The following is a 16744-nucleotide window of genomic DNA, read 5'->3' on the forward strand; positions in this document are numbered from 1 at the left end:
ACTTGTGGGTAATTGATCTCAATACAACCAGTGAGCACACCCCGGACTGCCTGCCAGGTAGTGTGATAGACCCACCTGCCTTTCTACTATAGAAGATCCTTACAACCAAGATTTCCCCAAGCATGGGCAGCCCGGATGGCTCAACAGTTTAGCACCGCCTTCAGCCCAGGGTGTGATCCTAGAGACCAGGGATCAGGTCCCACGACAGGCTCCCTGCATGGAGCCTGCTTTTCCCTCTGCCTGTGTCTCTGCCTCTCTCTCTCTCTCTCTCTCTCTCTCTCTCTCTCTGTATCTCATGAATAAATAAATAAAATCTTTTAAAAATTTAAAAAAATATATATTTCCCCAAGCAGAGCAAGGGCCATTTTGATCTAGTTCTGTTGCAATCTTCATGTGCACAACATACTTAGATTGTAAAGAAGAATATATAAAAGTCCTTCCATTTCTATTCCTTTCTGTTTCTTCACCCAACTTTATTCCCAGCTGTGACTACATAGAGTGATTCTACCCCCTTTTAATTTGTATACGGAAACAAGATGAAAAAATCATGAAAAAACTTTGAATTCTGAAATGCTTGCCACATGTCTTAGGTATGATTATGAGGGATAGAAAACTGCATACCTAGTTTTGTTGCTTGAAAGAGTCCAGATATATAAAATGAACCACTTTGTTTCATTTAGATCTAAAAAAACCAAAACCGAACACATACATGCATATTCAACTTCATACCTCAGAAAGGAAAGATAATATATTTCAGTCATATCACATGTTAGACTACATCATAATTGGGTTTGAAAGGAACCCAAAGTTCTCATTTAAGCCTCTTCTTTACTAGAGGTATGGGTTCATATTACCTTTCCTCCAGTTACTGTAGGTATAATTGATATAAATTTAAATGTTTTGAACAAGAGAGAAGGCTTCTAAAAGATAGTTCATTTATTTTGGTTTTTACTGCTTGCTTTTGTTTCTGATAAGCCTAGATCAATCAGGGTAGGTTGGGAGCCCACAGGACAAAAGGATGCTAAAATTGATTTGGTGAGGTTGGTTGAGAAGCTGTGAGTTGTTCATTCTGTAGCTGAGATGGGTTTTCAGTGAGCTCTACACATCCTTTACCTGGTCCTTCCTTATGAATTTTCCTTTTCCCTTGAGAAACCAGCTGCCAGAATTAGATGAACTGGTTGTAGGGTATAACTCATATTTGTCTCTGAAGAGGAATGAGAAAGAGAAAGAGAAGAGAGAGAGAGAGAGAGTAAAAAGAAAAGAAAGAAGAAAAGAAAGAAAGAAAGAAAATGAAACCTCTGTTTCCTTTGTTAGCTAAGGAAATGAGTCACTGTTTATGTGTAAATGTTAGTTGGGTTACAATATATTAAAGCATCCTTTTATTTTTAATGTTCTGATAGAAGCTGTCAACACCCTAGTTTAAATTAGTCCATTGAATTTATTATCAACCTTCTCGGTTATGAGACACAGGACACGTGAATTCTGATAGGAAAGATGGTTGGAAAAGGTCCTAAGTGCCATCCGCTAGGCCTTAACCTAGTGAGAGGGCCCCTGGGCAGCCAGCAGTCAGCATGGAGGTATTGAATGCCTTGTGGAAAGGTTACTAGAAGAAGATACATGGTTAGGGGGAAATTAGAGCTCATTTACTCTGTGTGCTAACCTACATGACTTGCTATATTTCAAGTAAAATTATTGTTGGCTGTTTCTAAAAATCAAAATCTAAATAAAATGAAGATTGACTCTACTGATGATACTCAGTGACTGACCAAACTGTCACAAAAGAGGGTCAAGAGAAGGAAAGGTTCTCTTGTGGGTGTAAAGATTAAGGAAAGGGTGACGGAAGGAGTGGGAAAGAGCCCTTACAAGAGGATAGAAGGAAATGGCTATTCATTCAAACAAGGCAATACATAGGGGGGCAGGGGTTCTCATCCTTAAGTGGATCTTGATGTCTGAATAGGATAGGACGAGGGGTTGTTGCAGACACTAAAGATCCAAATCTTAGGTTTTTTCAGCAGCCAGCTGTTTGTCAGGGAAGGGCTGCTACATCCCCATCCTTGGAAACATTCCAGTTCCCAACCTGAGCCAGAAGTATCATAGACAGGATTTGTCTCATTAGTTGAAAAGGTAGATTATATGACCTCCAAGGTCCATTTCAACACTTAGCAACCCAGACATCTAAGTTAAAGACTGCCTGTGGACTCTATTAAATCATCATATTAGTACCTTACGTCTGTCTCATTGGCCCAGCATCCCTGGAAGGAGGTATCCTTGCAGTACTTCTCAATTTATAAGAATTTATCTGTAGAACTGTGCCAAACTCTAAAGAAATTAGATTAGAAAAGTTTCTTTTTCTTTCTGGTTCAATTACAGCCATTGGGGACATCATCTAGAAGGTTGATTTTATATTGAAAAGATCAAAGCCCTTAAAATACACTTTAACCAAGTCCAGGACCCCAAACTGGGTCTTGAGTGAAAAGGGTGGAAAAGGTGATGGTAGGAGCCTTGGTGCAAAAGACCATATTTCAAGTTCTAGGACCCATGTGACCCAGAGAATCTAAGAAGGAAATGTGGATGGCAGTTATTTCGTTTTGACATCTGAAAGGCAAGTGGCTTCCCATGTACTGAGAGTGCTTTGTTCCTGCTTTTGGCACACCAGCTCTCCCCGACAGTGGCTAGAACCCAACCCAGCGAATGAGGGAAAAAATTGCCGAACATTGTATCTGACATTGGAGATGTCAGTCTGCAGGCAGACAGGAAAGCCGGGGGTTGTAATTTGAACAAAATGTCGCTGTTTATGGAGATTTTTTTTTAATGTACTTTTTCTGTGATGATAAATCACAGGCCTGCGCAAGGGATAATAACACAAAATGTTTGACAGCTTTTCTTACGATTGTTTGGCATTCTGTTTGCCTAATTATTGTCAGCATCACCCACACTGGTAAATTGTTGTTGAAAAGAACTCAGTGGTGACTGTCAGGGTGTATATCCACCATTCTACTCCCGTCACTGGGGTCACCCTTTGGACGTCACCGATCTTTGCTACGTGAAAGGCTTAATTAACCTTGGAGTCCTGTGTCTATGTGGAGATGTGGTTCTACCATCCCACCAGATAGGAAGACAAAGCAGAAAAAGTGGATGGAGAATTTCTGCAAGGTCATATTTTAAAAACGGATAATTTAGTTCAGTTAGGTTTTGACACACTGAGGGAGGTGCAGAGAAATCACTTGCCTTACGGGTATGGATTGGGAATTTATCTATTTATGTAATCACCCTGCTTTGAAAGGGAAGGGAATTAATTGCTTTAATTAACTCCAGTAAAAACTAGATTGTCGCAGGGGGAGTGTTGACATAATGTGCTTGGCCATGATCTGATATGCTCTTGGAAATAGCGGCTATTTCTCTAATCATTTTTCTTTCTCTGGGACCTCACTTGATGATGTTCCTGCCATAAACTAAGGCTTGCCTATGAGGAGGGTCCAAAAAGAAAAAAAAAAAGGAAGAAGGAAAGGTCACAGAAAGGGTGGTAAAGAGCTCATTTCCGTAACTGTCACTGAATTTTTTTTTAACCAGGAGTTTCATTATTATTTCTTACTTTTCCTCTTTGACCCATCTAATTCTCCCCCAGTAGCTGATGACAAGCGAATGGGACACAATGAGTCAAATGCCATCATCTGTTTAGGAGCTGCATGAAGGGAACTTGTTCAAAAGATATTCCCCTGCAGTATATCTAAAAAGGTTTTCTGAAATACATGGAAAAGTGTTGGTGGGTTAGGCAGCCTCCATACTACACCAGTGTTCATTTAAAATCAGCTAAGATTTGGGCGCCTGGGTGGCTCAGTCGATTAAGCGGCGGACTCTTGATTTCAGTTCAGGTCATGATCTCAGGGTCATGGGATTCTTGGGCTCCCCTCACAGTGGGGTTTCTGCTTCTCTTCCTCTCCTCTCTGCCCCTCCCCCACTTGTATGCTCTTTTTCTCTCTCTCTCTCTAAAATAAGATCTTTAAAAAAATAATAAAATAAAATGAGCCAAGATCTGCAAGTAGTTTTCACCATGCTGTTAGCTATACTGCAACTAGAAAGATTATAGCAGGCTATAAGATTTAGACTGAAAACTATGAATATATGTATATATGTACCTTAACACATATATGCCCATATATATAAAATTTATGTACACATATAAATATACATATAGGTAAATGTATTTTTCCCTGTGTAAAATGTCTTTTTTTTTCTTGATGGACTCAGTCCCATATTTGGGCAGGTGGAGCTACAGAGATGGTCATCTGGACTTGTGATGGGCTACCCTGCTGTTCTGAATTGCAGCAGTATTTTTCCCTCCTACCCCACCCCCATTGCTACCCCCAACTATAGAGAGGGAAACAGCAGAGTGTGGTGTGACAGACCCCCTGTCTCGTCTCAAGTGGCATGTTGGAGGAACAAATCCAGCATTCCCAGGAATGTGGATGCAGGAAGTGCCTTTGGCCTCAACCATACAGTAGGCCTGGGTGTGTTCAGGAGAAAGCCCAGCTTAGGACTGAGGACAGGCTTTGCGGCTTCCCTACAGACTATGTTTCCTCTGAGTGCTTGGTTTAAGCCTCAGGGAGCCTTGAGTGATATCAAAAACAAAAACAAAACTTATTTAGCTCATGTGTAGTACAAAAATGTGCCCTAAAGGGAATATATAATGTAACATAGAGGAAACAAGAATATTAAGTAGATCCAAACAACGACTATAGATGGTAAAGACAGAATTATTTCCATTAAGGGCATTTGAAACAAGGATTGGATTGTCTTTTACATTCACTTTGGCATTTTTGTCATATAAATACATGCACATGTATAGCGCTATGTCATTACCTTTATATATTCTCAAACTCAGGAAAGTGTATCTTGGCCAATGAGTCTTGGTTTTAAAACATATTAGAGTTAACACCTTAGAACTCCAAGCAGCCACCCCCAAAAATAATTGCATATTTCATATCTCTCCTGGCTTCTTCCACAAGAATTTGTGGAGTATCCTTAACACTATTGCTATGACATCCAATTAGGAGAGGAGGGACCAATGTTCATTTTAGGAATTAAACTAAAATGTTGTGTATCTTATGGTTTTATTACATTTCTTAAGAGGCTACAAGGTGGCTTTTCATACAAATATTGCCATGTCACTACTCCATTGTACTCCATTGTGGTTAGCCCTCCTATGGCTTATGTTGGATTTTTGTGTTCCAGCATGGCACCAGGAACAGCGCCTAGGGCCTGTCAGCCCCACTCTCCCTGTTTGCAGACTGGGATGATTGTACCATGGCCCTAACTTCCATTCTGGCACACACATGGACACAAGTTGGCGCCTTGCAGGAACCAAATGGAGCCATCGCCTCTATCTTTTTTAGCAGAGTCTCTTGGGCTCAGAATAATCATATTTCCTCAGTTAGCTGATGGGAAGAGTATGGCATTCTGTTTACTTTTCCACCACAACTCTTGCCTCAGGGTCATATTTTGGAAGTGCAGTGATATTCTACTCTTAACATAATTTGTTGGGGCACCTGGGTGGCTCAGTGGTTGAGCATCTGCCTTCAGCTCAGGTCGTGATCCTGGAGTCCTGGGATGGAGCCCCACATTGGGCTCCCTGCTCAGCCGGGAGTCTGCTTGTCCCTCTGCCCCTCACCCTGCTCTTGCATGCTCTGTCTCTCAAATAAATAAATAAAATCTTTTAAACAAAACAAAATAAAATAAAACATAATTTGTCAACCAAGGTGAAGGAGACATCCCTAAACTATTTTCATCCTTCTCTTAATTCTGCACGTATTTTCCATTACAAAATCATGGGATTTTAAAGCTGGAAGCTGTCCCTTTTGAAATGAGAAAACCAGACTCCAGAGAGGTGAAGTGATAGACCTAAGATACTCAAATTGCAAATGAAGACCCCCAAGGACTTGGTTCCCGAACACTGAGTCCAAAACACCATCCCCTACTCTACCTTAGCCTTCTGTTTATGGAAATCCTCTCCATACGAAGAGGTTGGAAACATGTTTTACATTGTCCCCTTGAATATACATGGCAAGAGATAATCCAATAGCTGAGAGGCATCTTGAGCTTCTAGGACCTCCCAGAAGCTTAGGCTCTGGATCCCTGCCATGGGCTGCATCTCCAGCTGGTTTTCTACCCACTCAACAGCCTGCGAATGTGCAGATGGTGAGGATATCATCATTTCCACCATGGAGGTGGGGGAGAGAAGAGCCGCTGTTTCGTGTCAGTTTATTTCTAATTCTTTGTTGTTTGTCATGTTAAAATTCTCTCACATTTGCAGATGTTAAGCAACAACTAGGAGGAAAGAATTCTTGTTTCCAGTGCAGCCATAGAGATGGCATTAAAAAAAAAAATCTGTCATTTATTGGGGGGAAACAAAGGAAAGAAGAGAAAGAAAGAAAACCTAGGAAGAAATAGAATAATCTGAGAAAAGACAAGGTGGAAGGGATGGAAGAATCAATGACAGAGCTCAATCCCATACTGTTCTGATAATTAAATGGTGCCTTGCACATCAGCCCAAATGTTCACTCTTTGATATGTCTCCTCATTAACATATGCAAAATTACAATTGCACAGTATGAGCTCTCAAGTAGAGATGTCCGTATTACCATAATGAGCCTGTCAATCTTGTGAAAATGAACAGAAACCAATGTGCCAGCAGAAGTTCACAATCTCCTGAGAGTTCGGTGGATCTGATAAGTTTACCAGCTACTCAGACTGACTAGATCTCACTAGGATGGCATTGTCGTGGAGTGTGTGTCTTGATGGTTAAAGCATAATTTTCTGGAGCAAAATTTGAAATGAAAACACAGGGTAATGTTTCACCCAGTTGTATAAAGAAAATGATATTTTTGAGAGTTGAAAACAGCAATTCTTTGCTACATTTAACTTCATGTTTCCTGATGACCTTTCTGAAGAGGCTGTCCGTATGATCCAACAGCAGAACATCCTACAAAGAAAAAAGCACATTTAACAACTCAAGTTAAGAGCAGCTTGATAAGCAGTGTTATTAATTCAACTTGCCAAGACTGGGCACTGAGCATTGGCTGCCTTTTTCCAAAGTGGTGTTCTTTCTGACCCTCACACTGTGGGGAAATGACTTAAGACCCCAATCTCATTTCTATTTTTAATCTATCGATGACTTAGCAATTGGAAAGGACTCCTTTTTTTTTTTTTTCCTTTTAATGTGTAACTACCAATGCTAACACTTGCCTTCTGATTAGGTGGAAACTGCAATGAAGTAAGAGCTGGTTTGCAATCTTATTTTATCCCCTCTCAAAACAAGCAACTTCTATGGTGACAGGTTTGAAGAAACACATTTAAAAAGGCATTTTCTTAAAAAAAAACAAAAAAAACTTGCAGACAAATATGCAGATGTAGAAAGAACTGTTTTATATCTTGATTTTTGTCAAGCTTCATGGTGCTCACTTCAGACTCTATAAAAGAATAAACTACAAAGTTCAACATCTGCAGCCAAATTCACATTAATAAACTATAAATTCTTATATGGGCACATTATAGAAAATTTGGAGACAAATTAAAAGAAGGAAGAAAACGATAATCCCTAGTTTTCATATCCATCATTAAAGACCCCTGTTTACTTATTGTTTGCCGAAGAGTTCTACAGATAAGTAATCGTACTGCATGTATTGTGGTGTAAAAACAACATTTTTCTCTCTAAAGCTTATAATGAGAGCATTTTTCTATACCATGTACTGCAAACATCTTGAACAGGATCACCTGAAACTCCACTGTATTTATATATAATACCCTGTTTGTGTTGACGTTAATGCAGGGGAAATAATTGCATTTAGGTATGTGGTTAGACTAGATAAACTTTTAAGAGGAAAGATCTGTAAGTCAGATGGGGCCTACTCTGTATTTACTTATTAAATGGTGACCTCCAGCAGTCAGACAGATTCAGTTACTCACCCTTTCCCCAACTTCCAGGCATTGCCCCTGCATGGAAAACACAAAGTAAACATAGGTTGAAAGCTTGAATTAAAAGATCTCCTTTGTGGGGCGCCTGGGTGGCTTGATGCATGAAGCATCTGACTCTTGATTTGGTCTCAGGTCATGATCTCAGGTCCTGAGATCGAGGCCCCTGGGCTCTGTACTCAGCAGGGAATTCTGCTTGAGATTCTCTCTCCTTCCCTCTCTGCCCCTCCCCCTCCCTCTAAAAAAAAAATCCCTTATGAGCCTACTTCCTCACGCAGCTGATCAAAGAACAGAGTACTAAGGGAATTGTGAGACAATTCATAGGCCTTCCAGGCTTTATTTCCAAGTAATTTACTAAGATGTCATCCCGAGTGGGCTAAGTTCATCCCTCAGGGACTCAGATGCCCCTCTTTGGAAGAAAGACTCTTCTATTCTTGTTTTCCTTCCTCTCTGCCCACCACCTTTTCCTGCTGTTCTGAAAAGAAGCATGCCACACAACAATGAAGAGGTTTTCCACATTAGCCTTATTGCCAGCCAGCCACTTCTCTTTGTATAAGTCTGTTTACACGGTCTCTCTGGCAACATGAAGTAGAGGTTGATATTTTTTTGTGTCACTGATTAGCAGATTTGGTTTTCCCTTTGTCTGAAGCTTATCCACCTCATACGCTGAGTTTTTTCTAGTGAGATTTTTCTCTTTTTTTAATGTTAAAAAGAGAATTATTTTCATACCCTAGTATTTTAGTAATATCCCATTCAGACACCCAGTATTTCAGGGGGGCTCTTAAAAAAAAAACAAACCTTCAAAATGATTATTGAAAAAAGCACTTTTTTTTTTATTACCACTTGCTAATATTTAACTCTTCCCAGTAATTTCAGGAGGTTCTGTAGATCTGTATACACTCTGCTGCCTGATGCCTTCATGCAATGGCTTGTGGGGGGCAGGGCTTGAGTAGCTGAGAAAACTAAAAAGCCTGAGTGGGAATCAAACTCTTACCTCCCATAGTTCCATGATCGCATTAGTGGAACTACTGGATAGACATAGGCACTTTTTCGCATACAAATATACTTAAGATTTTTTTGTTTGGTTTGGTTTTTTGTGGGTTTTGTTGTTGCTGTTGTTTAGCTATATAGCACTGAAGTACTCTGGGAAAATATCCCAACTGTCCTTCCCCAAACCCCAAATTAAATAACTGGCCATAGAGAGGCTTGGTTAGGAGAAAGTTTCTTCAGTCCAAGGGTGTCCAAGAAATATTTCATGTGTACCTCTATTGAAAAGATGAAAATTAACTGAACTAGTCATTCTTTTTTATTAAGATTTTATTTATTTATTTATTCATGAGAGACACAGAGAGAGAGAGAGAGGCAGAGACATAGGCAAAGGCAAAGGGAGGAGCAGGCTCCCTGTGGGGAGCCAGATGCAGGACTCGATCTCAAGACCCTGGGATCACAACCAGAGCTGAATGCAGCTGCTCAATCACTGAGACACCCAGGTGCCTCTGGACTGGTCATTCTTAACCAGAGTGTGCACCAGAATTATCTGGGGAGCTTTCTCCAAACACAAAAGTACCCCTCTGGATTTAGAATTTCCTGTCATAGAACCAGGGCATGTGCATCTTTAAAATTTGAATCGATTATTTTATTGTAAAGCCCTAGTTAATAATCACCAACTTTAATGGCGTGATATATTAAGCACCTGCTACTGGCGAAGCATATCTTAGATTGTTTCACCTATTCAATATCTATAATCTCTTCATAATACATATACTATTCTCACTTCCTAGATTAAGAAACTGAGCTCAAGATGTTAAGTAATTTGTCTAATGCCACTTACTGGTAGGCAAGAATTTTAACTCAACCTAATTCCAAAATTCTATTCTTACACCATATTAAATTTCTTCCTTTCCTAATAAGAAAGCAATACTGAAGAAACCATTCTCTGTATTTCCAGACAATTTTTGTTCTGCTAGCATTTTTAATATTCATCACAATATCCATTTAAGAATTAAGGAATTATTTCATAGGTTGTCAAGTCCAGGTATCAACAATGGCTTGAATTACTTTAAGAATGTCACACACACATTTTAAGAGTAAATACCTCGATTAATAGATTTGGAGGTGTATTTCTCAATATTGACTCAACACTTTTCTTTGAAACAACTATTGCTACATATCAAAACACATCTTTTTTTTTTTTTTTTCCAAATAAAATCCACAAACCGAACATCCATGAGTCATTTCCAGTGAAGTCTCCACCCTTCCTAGTCTTAAATACGATCTTGGTAGCTAATCAGATTGGAAAACAGCTTGAGCCACAGTATACATTATCGTTTGTCATTACTCTCAGTATTTAGATGATTCTTTGGCAATTTTAACTATGATACAACCTGAGAAACAAAGCAATGGTAATATTTACCTAACTTTATATTAAAAAAATAAAATATAATTAAAAAAACACATTTAAAAGCTTAGATAGTTTTGGAAGATTCATCTAGAATAATGCTTCTTAGGGTGAGAAAAGCAATACCTCCTCTCTGTCTTACCCCGCTGTTGGAGACTGGCAGAGTAAGACCGAGGCCTGTCCACCCACATGAAAACCTGAAGGCTTATGAAAATATGGAACATGGTGAATGATGGGAATGAACCAAGCAGGCACTGAATTTTGGAAACCACTGATAATAAATGGGACATGTCATTTTGTTTGTTAGCACTTACCCCAAGTAAAGATACTTAAAATTTTATAACTATTCTATTTATTTCAAAAGGTCTTGAGAGAAGCTCCTTTCAACAAAGTATGGGCATCTCTAGAGCAATAGGCCTGTTTTCCATTTGGCTGACATTGTAACAGAGACATTTCTGATGAGCTCATGGCAACCCTGAGAGGTGCCACACCAAATGAATCCATCTGCTTAAATTGTCAGGGCGGTATGCATCTCTTAGTGTGGTCTCCCTCCTCAGTCATTGTTTTCTGTTTATAACATCATGAAGAGAATTGGAAGGAGCCATAATTCCATCTCAAGAACAATTGACTTTTGTGAAATCTGGGTTTCATCTGTATGTGTTTCCTAGAGGTATCACAGCATAAGAAAATTGACACAGTCCTGTAACAATTGGCTTATCCCATTTTCAGCCCTGCTACCCACCCTGCTCCCACTGAATGTCCCTAGAAATAAAAATCTTTTGCCTCCGGTGATGCAAAAATCAAGATAGAAGACATCATTGGGTATAGATTTGTTTGTTTTGAAATTGCTTATGACCAAAATGTTACTTTGCAATAAATAAATAATACCACCCTTCAAAACCAGAAATGACCTAAGGTTCTTAAGATTAGAGCTAGATCTTCTCCATCAATAGGTGGTAGGCCCACTTTCAGGCTTCTCCTTGGCTACTGTCATCATAATTTGTTTATATATGCAGTACTTTTGTTCCCAGCTATATATCACTCAAAGGAAATTTATTAAATCTAGAAAAAACTGACAGATTTTCTTTTCTCTCCCAATAAGACCTCAATAGGAAAACATTATAATAAATTTCAAATAACTGTGGAAAAAAGGCACCCTATAGTTTGTACTTTATTTTTAATCCACAATCTGGAATATTTCATTTGCTTAATATACCTTAGTGTCCTCAAAAGCTGAAAATTTTATTTATTTATCTCCTTGAAAGTGATTTTTAAAAAGTTCTATAAATAGGAATGCCTGGGTGGCTCAGCAGTTGAGCGTCTGCCTGTGGCTCAGGGTGTGATCCCGGAGTCCCAGGATCAAATCCCAAATCAGGCTCCCTGCATGGAGCTTGCTTCTCCCTCTGCCCGTGTCTCTGCCTCTCTCTCTCTATGTCTCTCATGAATAAATAAATAAAATATTTAAAAAAGTTCTATAAATAGTTTTGGTGTAATAGAGAACTACGATTCAAAAAATCAAGCAATCATTTTAATGGACTCAGAATCACTACCTTCCACCAAGTATGAAATCAGGGAATACACACTCATCAAGGGTTGTTGCAACATTTTATTGGGAATTGCGCATAGCTGACACAAGTTAATCTTTGCCTCTAAATCTATTATAGGTGATAGTGGAAATAACACTGAACATAGAGTCAGAGAATCTATATTTTAATCACAGTTGTACCTTCAATTACCTGTAAGACATTTAGCAAGACACTGAACTTCTCTGCAATTTGGTTTAATTCTTGACCTCACCTTTACAATGAGGGCTGGAGGAAATAATCCCTAAGGTCCTTTGCTCTTGTAAAGTCTAATTATTTATGCATTTTTATTAGAATTCTATGTGTGAATTTGCATTTTCTATTAACATATTAACAAAAAATTTAAAACAGAGCTATAACCTGGGGTGATGAAAATGTTTATCATTTGAATGCAGGCCAATATAGCTAATGTGACATATATGCCCTGAGCCTTTTTTCTTCATTTTTGTAGTGCCATCTGCTACTCTAGCATTTGGGAGAGTTTATTTAAATAATCACATTAGTGAGATCCATGCCTCAGACTCCTCTCTCTCTATGTGCATGTGCACACACACACACACCCCCGAAAACCACACATACACTTATACACACACCTCTGCTGTGTTCTAAAGTTACTTTGGTCAGGAGCATTTCCAATCATCTGTCAACAAAGCCCTCTGTGATTAGGCCTAACCGGGAGTCTGACTGGTCAGGACCATGGTGGGCCATAGCTAAGCAGTGCACCTCACCCGCACTTGCCATGCTCTCTGGAGGACAGTAGACTTCTTCATTCCAGGCTACAGAAAGCCAATGCCCTGTGCTTGGAAAATTCACCAAGGCTCAAAGGCTTCACATAGCTCAGAGTTGATTCAAAGGTACTAACTCCCCACTTCTGCCAAAGATGAGGACCAAATTCTCCTCTAGCGGTAGTCTGTAGGAAATGGCCTTTCCCCTCCAGCATGTTTTCCCACTAAAATGACTGTTTCCCACCCTTAGATGTTACATTCCAGAAGATATGGGGAAAGAAGGAAGAATCTGAGGCAATGATGGAACATGCTCATTTGTTTTAAACAGAAGTCTATTAGACTGCAAGTTTTGTCAGGCAGTGAAAGCAAGACCACATTTGCCCAGCCCTAGTCACATCTGACCATTTTCCTTTAAAGTGACAGCATTGAAAACAAATTAAAAAAAAAAAAATCTTCTCTAAAGTGTTGGAATAGAAGCCCATAAACAAGTAGTCAGAATTTTTTTAAAAACTGCATGCTTAAGAGAACGCAAACCTCCCATGAACAAACAGACTTCGTGTGAAGGCGTATCAAAGCAAAACGTGTTCACCATCTTCTTTCTGAAATGAATTATGCAGCAGCCACTTTTCCTTATAAAATGTCTATTTGGAAGGCAACGCTGGAAACACCACACACTCAACTGGCAGATCTTAAAGGTGATGTTCAGGAAGATGAACTGCTGAGCAGGCTGACCAGCCCAATGTCTGGGCCACACTGCTCAGATCTGAGGTTCTGCTTAATGAAAGTCAAGAAGAACTACAGTGAACAAAGTCTGTCATGGGGACCAGTTGGAAGCATTTACAAATGAACCATGTTGAATAAAATCCAAGCAGAAAAACATCTTTGCCTTATTTTGACTCTGGCTAAAAGTTGCATAATTATAGGGGAAACCCAATAAAAGCAGGCCTTATTAAATGGAATGAAGACCACAGTCTACGTATTTCTAGTTTTCCCTCTTCAAAATGGGTTTCTAAAGCAAGGTCTGGATGGATGTGTATCATGTGCTTTATAGTGTGGCTGTAGCCACCCACTGGCAAGAAATGCAACTCTAGTCTCTATCTGGAGCATGTATTTGGTTTTTTTTTTTTTTTTAATCGTAACTTATGTGTGTCTACAGCTTAAAAATTAAGTTCTTGACTAGCTAGGAAAAGAAATACTTAAAATCTGCTAAAACTCTTAAAAGAAGAGGGGTTAATTGAAGAGCTATTTGATAAACTAGTCCAATCTAGTCATAGAGTATAACAATTACAATCATAGGCTGCTGAAACAAACCTATGGAGTCTCAGTTCAGCTACTTATTAACTATGCAAACGTAGACAAGTTGCTTAACTTCTGTAAACATCAATTTCCTCATTTATAAAATGGATTTTCTGGAATAAAATAAGGCAATGTATATAAAACATTCAACATCTCTCTGACACACATATAATACATAATTATAAATGATTATATTAAATATAATAATACATAAAACATTATTGCAGATTAGAAATTGGACATGATATCTGTTTGGGGATATTTGGTATGATTTTAAAATATTTGTTTGCATTTATCATAACATGCATCTCAAGAGAGCAGCAAATAGTGCAGGGAAGGAGTAATTTATTTACTTTTTAAAATTTGAATATAGTTGACACATGATGTTACATTAGTTTCAGGTGTACAACATAGTGATTCAATAAGTTTATACATTATGCTGCCCTCACTACAAGTGTAGCTTCCATCTGTCATCATACAACTCTATTACAGTATCATTATATTCCCTATGCTGTACCTTTTATTCCCATGATTTATTAATAACATAACTGGAGCCAAACTGGAAGCCTGTATCGCTTACTGTCCTTTACCCATTTTGCCCCTCCCCTTACCTCCCTTCCCTGTGGTAACCATCAGTTTGTATTTATAGGTCTGATTCTGTTTTTTGTTTGTTTGCTTATGTTTTATTTTTAAAAATTTTTTAAATATTTATTTATTTTAGAGAGACAGTTCATGAGTGGGGGGAGGGGCAGAGGGAGAGAGGGAGAGAGAGAGGAGAAGTAGACTCCCTGCTGAGTGGGGAGCCCAACACAGGGCTCGATCTTATGACCCTAAGATCATGACCTGGGCCAAAAACCAAGAATCAGATGCTTAACCAACTGAGCCACCCAGGTGCCCCATAAATTCTGCATATAAATGAAATGATACGGCATTTGTCTTTCTCTGTCTGACTTATTTCACTTAACATAAAACCTGCTAGGTCCAACCATTTTGTCACAAATGACAAGATCTCATGCTTTTTATGGCTGAGTAATATTCCGCATATATATATATTTATTTACTTAAATAATTTATACATATATATATCACATCTTCTTTATCCATCTATCTATGGATGGACATGTGTGTTGATTCCATATTTTAGCTATTGTAAATAATGCTGTAATAAACATAAGGGTGTATATAAGGAGTGGTTTTTTTTTTTTAAGATTTTATTTATTTATTCATGAGAGACAGAGAGAGGGAGAAAGAGAGAGGCAGAGACACAGGCAGAGGGAGAAGCAGGCTCCATGCAGGGAGCCTGATCCGGGACTCGATCCCAGGACTCCAGGATCACACCCCAGGCTGAAGGCAGGTGCCAAACTGCTAAGCCACCCAGGGAACCCCAGGGAGTGATTTTTTTTTTTTAAAGAGTCACCTTTATAAATAAGATGAAACCAAATGAAAATATTAATGCTAAGACATGCCTTCTTTGGTTTGGGTTCTTCTGCTAAATTAGGTGGTTCAAGTGGGTCTTGTATATTAATGGTTCTTTTCCAGGCAGAAACAAATAGATATGTACAGCATAAAGTTAGAACGTGCAAAAATTTTACCTTGTCAAATTCCACGCTTGCTAAATTGTCCTCTCAAGCACTCTGTCTAGAGAAATTCTCACTAATCTACTTTAGATTTACACATTAGTCTTTCTAGGTGGGTATTTACTGTTTACTGTCTACTTTCACTGTTAGTTCTGTCACAAGATAAAAATGGCTTGAACATATCTCTTCATTTACAGGCACTTAATGTGACTATTAGTACATGTTGGGAGCCGGAAGGGATATTGGGGATCAGCCATAGACTGATCAAAAACAAATAGATCAAAGCTATTTCAAAGAGGGTGCTAAAGAGGAGGGTGTCATACTGGGGAGAAAGATCTGTACATACAACAGCACAAGGGGTAAAATTCCAATCTATGTGCCTCTTCCATGAGACTGGGTCAATATATGTGAGAATGATTCTCAATTTATACTGAATTCCTTTTCTTTTTATTTTCCATAGCCATAACATATGGTGTGTATCATAGCCTATTTCAGGTTGCTCAATTATATTGGTTGCCTATTTTTAACATAGCCATTTATATAATTCTCTCAAAAGCTAGGAAGCTACCTTCGAACACTATAAATAGTCAAATGCCCTTTGATTATACTAGATTTACTAGATTCCTTATCACTTGGCAAATACATAAAGCAGACATTTTCCAAAGAATGAGTGCACTGGGTCTTATCCTCCAGACATTCTTTCCCTTTGTTAAACACACCCACCGGCTCATCTGGGACTCCAGTGATTCTTTCTTTGGTAGGAAGACTCCTCTGGATCTCAGGAGTGCCCCCGTGTGGCTGCTCCATAGTATAACTGATCCTCTTTTAGTGCTTCTGAGGCTGGCTGGGGTGGCATTCCACAAAGAGCAAAAGCCCAGCTGAAAATTGAGGCAAATCTGTTCATTTAAAAATATCTAGCAGTGGGAAAAGGCCTTGATCATGCATAGAGGGGCTGAAATTGTCTAATGCTTTGTGTCAGATTTTTTTTTTGGGGGGAGGGGGTTTCATATCATGTACAACACTTGCCTACCCAACTCCAAAAACAACATTCTCTCACAGCAATTGCCAGGGAAAAACATGAGGTGGAAAAATCAGAGTAACGTCTTCCCTTAGGGCGAGATTATACAGGAAAAGTCATTGGACAACTCCCAGCCTGGGCTTCATACGTTGGCAGGAAAGGCTGTCATTACCTTAGTG

The 16744-nt window shown here is 39.0% G+C and overlaps 1 protein-coding gene and 1 long non-coding RNA gene across 25 annotated transcripts in view; one reads left to right on the top strand and one right to left on the bottom strand.

Moving 5' to 3' along the window:
- Nucleotides 1–16744, top strand: part of SLC8A1 (solute carrier family 8 member A1) — a 377788-nt gene that overhangs the window by 239714 nt on the left and 121330 nt on the right. The window lies entirely within an intron of this gene.
- Nucleotides 229–16425, bottom strand: LOC140601472 (uncharacterized). The gene is made up of 3 exons (XR_012004483.1): nucleotides 16271–16425; nucleotides 7963–7989; nucleotides 229–7466 (listed from the first exon to the last, which is right to left on the bottom strand). It is a non-coding gene; the product is annotated as an uncharacterized lncRNA (long non-coding RNA).

This window comes from Canis lupus, chromosome 12 (genome assembly GCF_048164855.1).
Source record: "Canis lupus baileyi chromosome 12, mCanLup2.hap1, whole genome shotgun sequence".
NCBI classification, from domain to species: Eukaryota; Metazoa; Chordata; class Mammalia; order Carnivora; family Canidae; genus Canis; species Canis lupus.